This window comes from Mytilus galloprovincialis, chromosome 9, assembly GCF_965363235.1.
Source record: "Mytilus galloprovincialis chromosome 9, xbMytGall1.hap1.1, whole genome shotgun sequence".
NCBI classification, from domain to species: Eukaryota; Metazoa; Mollusca; class Bivalvia; order Mytilida; family Mytilidae; genus Mytilus; species Mytilus galloprovincialis.
The window spans coordinates 29,496,592-29,504,673 of NC_134846.1; positions in this window are offsets into that span (position 1 = coordinate 29,496,592).

Sequence of the window (8,082 nt, forward strand, 5' to 3'; positions counted from 1 at the left end):
ACAAAAGGGCCTGGAATGGAGTATTTTTTACTCAACAGTATACAGCAAAATTCTAAATACACTGTTTGGTGGTGCGCCTGTCAGATGCGGAACGTACAGATAAGGTAATAGATAAAGAAAGGCAACAGTAGTATACCGCTGTTCAAAACTCATTAATCCATGGACAAAAAACAAAATCGGGGTAACAAACTAAAACCGAGGGAAACGCATTAAATATAAGAGGAGAACAACGACATAACACCGAAACGTAACACACACAGAAACGGACCAAGCATCAGACAAAACACCACGAGAATAACAAATATAACATGAAAACCAAATACATGAATTTGGGATAGACAAGTACCGTGCCACGTCTTATCTCAATTTCTCAAAAATAAGAGAAAACACAAACGACTCAACGTTAAAATGCAACACACACAGAAACGAACAATAATATAACAATGGCCATCGTCCTGACTTGGTACAGGACACTTTTAAAGGGGAATAAAAGTGGTGGGTTGAACCTGGTTTTGTGACGCCCAGATATAAAAGATCGAAAGTGAAAAAAGTACAAAGTTGTACAACACTGAAGATCAAAAGTTGAAAAGGTTTCGCCAAATACGGCATTGTTTTTATGCCCGGGATAAGAACATTCTTATTATATAGAACAATTCATGCTATTGCAAACAGTAAATTTTATCAAATGAATATGAAAGAGATATACATAAAGAAACTGAAGTATTAACTAATTACAGAAAACTAAACCCGAATACATAACGCCCAGATAGAAAAGATCGAAAGTGAAAAAGGTACAAAGTTGTACAGCACTGAAGATAAAAAGTTGAAAAGGTTTTGCCAAATACGGCATTGTTTTTATGCCCGGGATAAGAACATCCTTATTATATAGAACAATTCATGCTATTGCAAACAGTAAATTTTAACAAATGAATATGAAAGAGATATACATAATGAAACTGAAGTATTAACTAATTACAGAAAACTAAACCCGAATACATAGGTAACAGGTGAATATACTATTGGTATCGATGTCGGACTCGATCCGGAACTTCTTAATTATTGGCAATATTAATTACGTGGAAAACAAACGGGCCTAGAGTGGTGTAATTTCTAATCAATTCCATTGTACTATATTAGTTATATATAAAGTTGAATTCTTTGATTCATCGTTTTTACGTGATGAGGGCTGACAAATTGGACCTCGTAATTTTAGTATTATAGATTGGCATTGACCAGTAATTGAAAAGGAAAAACATGTTTGCTTATTTTTTATTTACCACGACCATATTTTTCTTGTTTTGATTTTAAACCATTTACTGATTTGAAGTCTTATGTTTTATGTTTGGATAAGATTCTTGATGGGATTAACAGAATAGATATAAATAGATTCATACTTAGAATCATGGCACAAAATAATTGGAAAAAAAATAGTAAAAATAGAATAGAGAATATTTGGATGATAAATTATGATAAAGAACAGAGAAAAGAGAATAATTGGCAACATAGAACTTAAGAAGAATAGAGAAAAATGGGTAAAATAAAAAACAAAAACAGAGAAAAGTGCTTAATAAATAAGAGAATACATAATTAAAGGACCTCCATCCAGGCCCTCACGATCGAAAAAAGGGAAATCTTTTATTAATATTCTATTTTTTTATTTTAAGAAGATGAGTTTCTATCTATTTTAAGCTAACAAAATGACAAACATTGTAATTAATTATGTAAAGAGACAATTCTGTTCTGTCGTTTCACAAGAGCGGCTAATCCCTATACACAGTCCGTTATTTGCTTTGGATGCCTTCACAATGAAGTATACACTTAGCAGCCTTTTTTTTTTAAATGGCACGAATAAATCTTAAAATAAAATAATGAAACACCTAAAACATTTAGAGGTACCACGTTATATCTTCAATACTGACGGAAAATCAGTACCAAGTCGCGAAATATGTTAGACTGCGATAAAACAAAGAGATAAATAATATCGTAGATTAACAAAATGGAGAAATTAGTGGAAAAAACGGGATGGGGGGAGGGGGGCAAAAAGGACAATTGTCACATAGAAAATTAAAATTATATGAGATAACACTGACTGCGTGAAACTGGGATCAACGTACGTGCACCCACAGACTAGGCTTAGCAATTAAAGCTTTTTCCAACACACTAGACGTGTTTCCCGTATTGAATATGACCGGGAATTGATAAAATATTTCAAAAACAAAGGGACAAGGTCTGATTAATCGGACCGAAGACAACTTATAAAAGTTTGTTATATTTAATATGTATAACAAGTATAATGAAGATCTGTTTAAGAAGTAACATCTACAATGTCAACAAATTTGCTTCGAACACGTTCTGGACAGGCAGATATTCCCGTTACAGTACTAGTGTCCTATCCGTAACTTAGTTACTCTGGGGATGATAAAATGCAGTGATGATGTGTTTTTGATACGACCCCTTTATTTTTCTTGTAAACTGTAGGTGCCAAGAGTCGGTGTCGAAAGTTCTTGAAAAGGTCTATTGGTAGGTGTTGAATTTCCAGGAAGTAGCCATCAATCATTTGTTTCCACTTTTGACTACATTTTCACCACTGACTCGGGCTGTTGGTTGGTGGTTCAAATTAATAAAATCGTTTAAGGTTAGGGATGCGTTGATTTCTCGTTAAACATGTTTAACCTGTCACGTTCTGTTTGTTTGTGCTGTCCCAAGTCAGGAGTCTGTAATTCAGTGGTTGTCGTTTGTTGACGTGTTAGAGATTTGTTTTTTTCGTTCATTTTTCTCGTTTGAATTGTTTAACATTTGTCATTTCGGGGCCTTTTATAGTTGACTATGCGTTATGATTTTTGAAGGTCGAACGGTGACATATAGATGTCAATTTCTTTGTCATTTGGTTTCGTGTGGAGAGTTGTCTCATTGGCAATAATACCACATATTCTTTTTTTTATTATATTCAAAGTGTCCTACCTTTTGCATATATAGATCATATAAACAACTGGTTCTATAATAGCACGGGACCTATTTTCCTCAGGGGAATAATATTGTTGTTTTTAACGCATTTATTTTATAAGAGGTCGATGAAGTGTTGCTGAGGTAGGATGCTTTTAATTCAAACAGAAGTTTCTCGGAATTTTCGCAAAGCTCTCAATTTATGAACTGACAGCTTTACATGTTTGACATTATATGCTTTAAATTGTATGTAAATAGTTATCATCAAAGGTACCAGGATTATGATTTAATACGTCAGACGCGCGTTTCGTCTTTATAAGACTCATTAGTGAAATTTGAAGAGCATTTAGGACCCAAAATTTCAAAAAGTTGTGCCAAATACGTTTTAGGTTGTCTATTCCTGCAGGGATAAGATAATGCTTAGTTTTTCGAAAAGTTCAAAGTTTTGTAAACAGGAAATTTATAAAAATTACCATATAAGTGATATTCATGTCAACACCGAAGTGCTAACTACTGGGCTGGTGATAACCTCGGGGACGAAACGTCCACCAGCAGTGGCATCGACCCAGTGGTGTAAATAGTTATCAAAGGTACCAGGATTATAATTTATTACGCCAGACTCGCGTTTCGTCTTCAGAAGACTCACCAGTGACGCTCAGATCAAAAAAGTTATAAAGCCAAACAAGTACAAAGTTGAAAGCATTTAGGACCAAAAAATTCAAAAAGTAGTTCCAAATACGGCTAAGGTAATCTATTCCTGAGATAAGAAAATCCTTAGTTTTTCGAAAAATTCAATGTTTTGTAAAACGACATGATTTGATCTGTTTTTGCCTGTAAGTTCGTACCCGATACAGTGTCAGATTTTCATCCTTTTGATATGAGTGTCATTTGTGATTCTTATGTAGACGAAACGCGCAACTATCAAAATTATTTGTGAAATATCTTTGATGATGTCTAAGTGCAAAGTCGGAAAATGGCAGTTGTTTATGATGCACTTCAGTATTTCTGTTCTTCCATTGATTTCCTCAAATAGTTGAAGTGTTTCCCTCGGTTTTAGGTTGTTACCTTGATTTCTTTTCCAATTTATTACCAGTGGTATTATTCTTTTGCCGGTCTTAACTGACTTTATTGCAAAATGTTTTCAAAAGGTATCAAATTCACAACAATAAAATATGCTACAATTTGATCTTGATTAATATAAAGAAATTCAACTTTAATTTGATCTTAAGGAAACACAATTTGGAATAGTAAGAATCATTTCTTTGGTATTACAAATGTATGACGTACAATTAAAACTTTGTCATTACGGGTAAGCTAATGTTATTTACATGGATAGTGTTGAGATAATTATAAGTTTCAAACCTGTAATTTAAGATACAATTTATTTGGTGCGTCCTTAGTGCTTTTGTGAATATACCTTCACCAGAAAAACTCAAACCAAAAAATGTAAAGCTATAGATTTTTAACAAAAGAAACTTAAGCAGCATTACGACTAATTCAAAATAGAATAGCAATGTCCATTTAATACAAATACATGAAACATTATATAAATTGTGTGCGGCCGAGACGCTTTTCTTAATTAATCTTCAACAGAAACGCTTGGCCACAAAATATATTTCTTGTGAAACCAGGAATGCTTAAATATGGTGCAACGTTAGTATCTGTATGACAACAGAAATTCCTAAATATATTAACCAAAGGTAAAATCCCAAAAATACTGAACTACGAGGAAAATTCAAAACGGAAAGTCCCTAATCAAATGGCAAAATCGAAAGCTCAACACACATCAATAATAAGTAACTAAACCTCTCACTTGTATGACAGTCGTATAGAATTTCCTTTTATAGACATGATGTGTGAACAAAACAAACAGACATAATAGGTAAAAATGTCAATAACAACGTTGTGTTAGAATATTAATCCCTATAAAAATAAGCAGATATGTAAACAATTATTTGACATGACATAATAGCACAATGAAAAGCACAGAGTCACGTCACATGCAAGAAAGAAACATAAGAAGGCGCACGGAAAATTACATGAAGAAAACGAAAGACAAGAATATAGGTATTTTTAGAACAATAAAACAATGACGGGATGTATAAATAAAGAGCCACGTCATATGTAACCTAAATTATGACAAAAATCAGCAAAGACCCATCGAAACAACATCTGATAGACAAATTTAATAATACTTTTAGATATTTGGATGATATTTTTGCTCTCAACAATGACAACTTTAATATGTATACTAAAGAAATGTATACTGTTGAACTTACTTTAAAAAAAGCTAATACTAACAGTGATTACTGCCCTTTCCTCGATCTTGATATCTATATCATAAACGGAAAGCTTAATACTAAAATTATGATAAAAAGATGATTTTTTCATTTCCTATCGTTAATTATCCATTCTTAGATGGTGACGTTCCCTTGTCATTATCTAACGGTGTTTATATATCTCAACTTGTACGATTCGCTCGTGTATGTAACAATGTTTTAGGTTTTAACCAGAGAAATTTATGTACTACTGAAAAATAAAAACACCAGGGTTTTCGATATCACAAACTAGTCAAAACATTTACTAAATTTTATCATCGGTATAAGATCATCATTCGTAAATATAGCTCAAAATGCAGACTTATACGTTCAGGTATTTCACATCCATCTTTTATGGAAATATTCTTTATAAAGCACAAAAAAGTTTTCACCTCAGAAGCTAACAAAACCTTTAAATAGACTTATTTAGAAGGGATATAGTTACAATACTGTTATCAGGTCATTAAAGATTGCCTACTTTGGCGTTAATATTGATTCACTTATAGGGTCTTTGCATGGGAACTAAAATCATTCATTTAAAAACCAAACCAGTTGTTGGCATGACACGGGATATGTTCTTCTCATATATGTTATGATGGTATGATACTAAACCCCTAACGGAAAGGATTGTCCCTGATATTCATATGATGAAGACATCATCTTTCAATCAGTTTAATTGAAGTCTGAAGTCTGGCATGTCAGTTCACTGCTAGTAGTCTGTTGTTATGTATGTATTATTGTCATTTTGTTTATTTTCTTTGGTTTTATCTTCTGACATCAGACTCGGACTTCTCTTGAACTGAATTTTAATGTGCGTATTGTTATGTGTTTACTTTTCTGCATTGGCTAGAGGTATAGGGGCAGGGTTGCGATTTCATAAACATGTTTTACCCCGCCGCATTTTTGCGCCTGTCCAAAGTCAGGAGCCTCGGGCCTTTGTTGGTCTTGTGTTATGTTTAATTTTAGTTTCTTGTGTACAATTTGGAGTTTACTGTGGCGTTCATTATCACTGAACTAGTATATACATTTGTTAAGGGGCCAGCTGAAAGACGCCTCCGGGTGCTGGAATTTTTCGCTGCATTGAAGACCTGTTGGTGACCTTCTGCTGTTGTCTGTTCTTCTATGGACGGGTTGTTGTCACAAATTAGTTTTTGCCTGCAGGAGTTTATAATTTGGTGTATTTTATACAATATTTGCAAGGAATTTAAAAACCTTAATTCATCAGTCAAACCATATCAAAGTGCACATTTAAAAGAAAATGCCAGCACAAAGTTGTCTTTCGTTCCATGTTATAAATATGATCTGTACTCAGAAAGGAAAACGTCCATCTTTTATGTCATATTCCTTAAAAAGCGTTGCAATAAGGGATGATTTTTCTTTCCTTGTTGTCAATTTTCTTTTTCTTTTTTTTGCATTGTAAGCTGATGTTTCTTTGGTGCCGTCTTTAGGTGATTATATATATAAACTAGTTCGCTATGTTCGTCTCTGTAGTCACATTTTGGATTTTAATGAGGGAAATCTGTATATTACTAGAAAATTAAGTCAAAGAGTTAGTTACCATAAATTTTTTAAAACCTTTCCTTAATTCTTCCATAAGGTTGTCTGCTCCTGCAAAAAAAAAAAACCACCTTGTTTTTTAAAACCAAATTGCATACCCTTAATTTAACGCTACTGTTATTAATCGAGCTCCGAAATTTAGAGACGATCCGGGTAAAATTATCCACCCTTAAATTTATCCTTAGTTTTTGCCTATTAAATACTTGTATACGAATCTTTTTTAACTTGGTTTTATTAGTGCCTGTATTGATTTTGTTATCAATGAATTAAAATTATACTTAGCATTCTACATATGTATTTTCATTGCATGTATTACAATCTGTTGTTACCGTTATATTGGCATGACACGATGTGATGTTTTTATCTGACTAAAAATTACACTAAATCTATTCGATGTTAGATCTGAACTGATTTTTATTTAGTCTTAGAGAAATTTTCTGAATCCTTTACATCTTGTTGTTCGGTGTGAATAAATAAACTCATCATAGATACTAGGATTAAAATTTTATATTTACACCAGACGCGCATTTCGTCTACTAAAGACTCATCAGTGACGCTCGAATAAAAAAAGATAAAAGGCCACTTAAAGTATGAAGCTGAAGAGCATTGAGGACCAAACATTCCTTAAACTTTTGCCAAAGCTAAGGTAATCTTTTTCCGAGGAGCCATGGTTCCGTGTTGAAGCCAATACATTGACCAATAATGGCTTACTTTTACAAATTGTGACTTTGATGGAGAGTTGTTTTATTTGGCATGCATACCACATCTTAAGTACTGTTAAGAACTGTCGAGGTTATGTCGTGTCTTGATAACTAAAATCTGTGTTTGACATTACACATAAGGCACAAAATATGGTAATTACAGACTCTGGGCAATTTGTAGTATATACAAGTTACGTTTATCAAAGCGAATGAAGATTTTAAATACACGAATAAAAAGAATATATCGCTTATTTCATATGCTATTTTGACAATCTCAACTTATATCATTAGCTGTTCGGAAACCATTTATAATTCACATACGAAATTCAGTTTTCAAAGAAATACACCGTTTGCACATATTTGTGTTCCTTTTTGAAAAAGATAAACAACTTTAGCATGTACAAGGCGAAGCTACTCTGATTGGATACAATATCGACTTTTAATTGGTAGTTATAGGTTTCATAACGAGTGAGAATTAGATATCGATTGATATCAACTCGAGTTATTTAATTTCAATAATAATAAGCGAGCCTATGGCGAGTTTATTATTATTGAAATTAAAT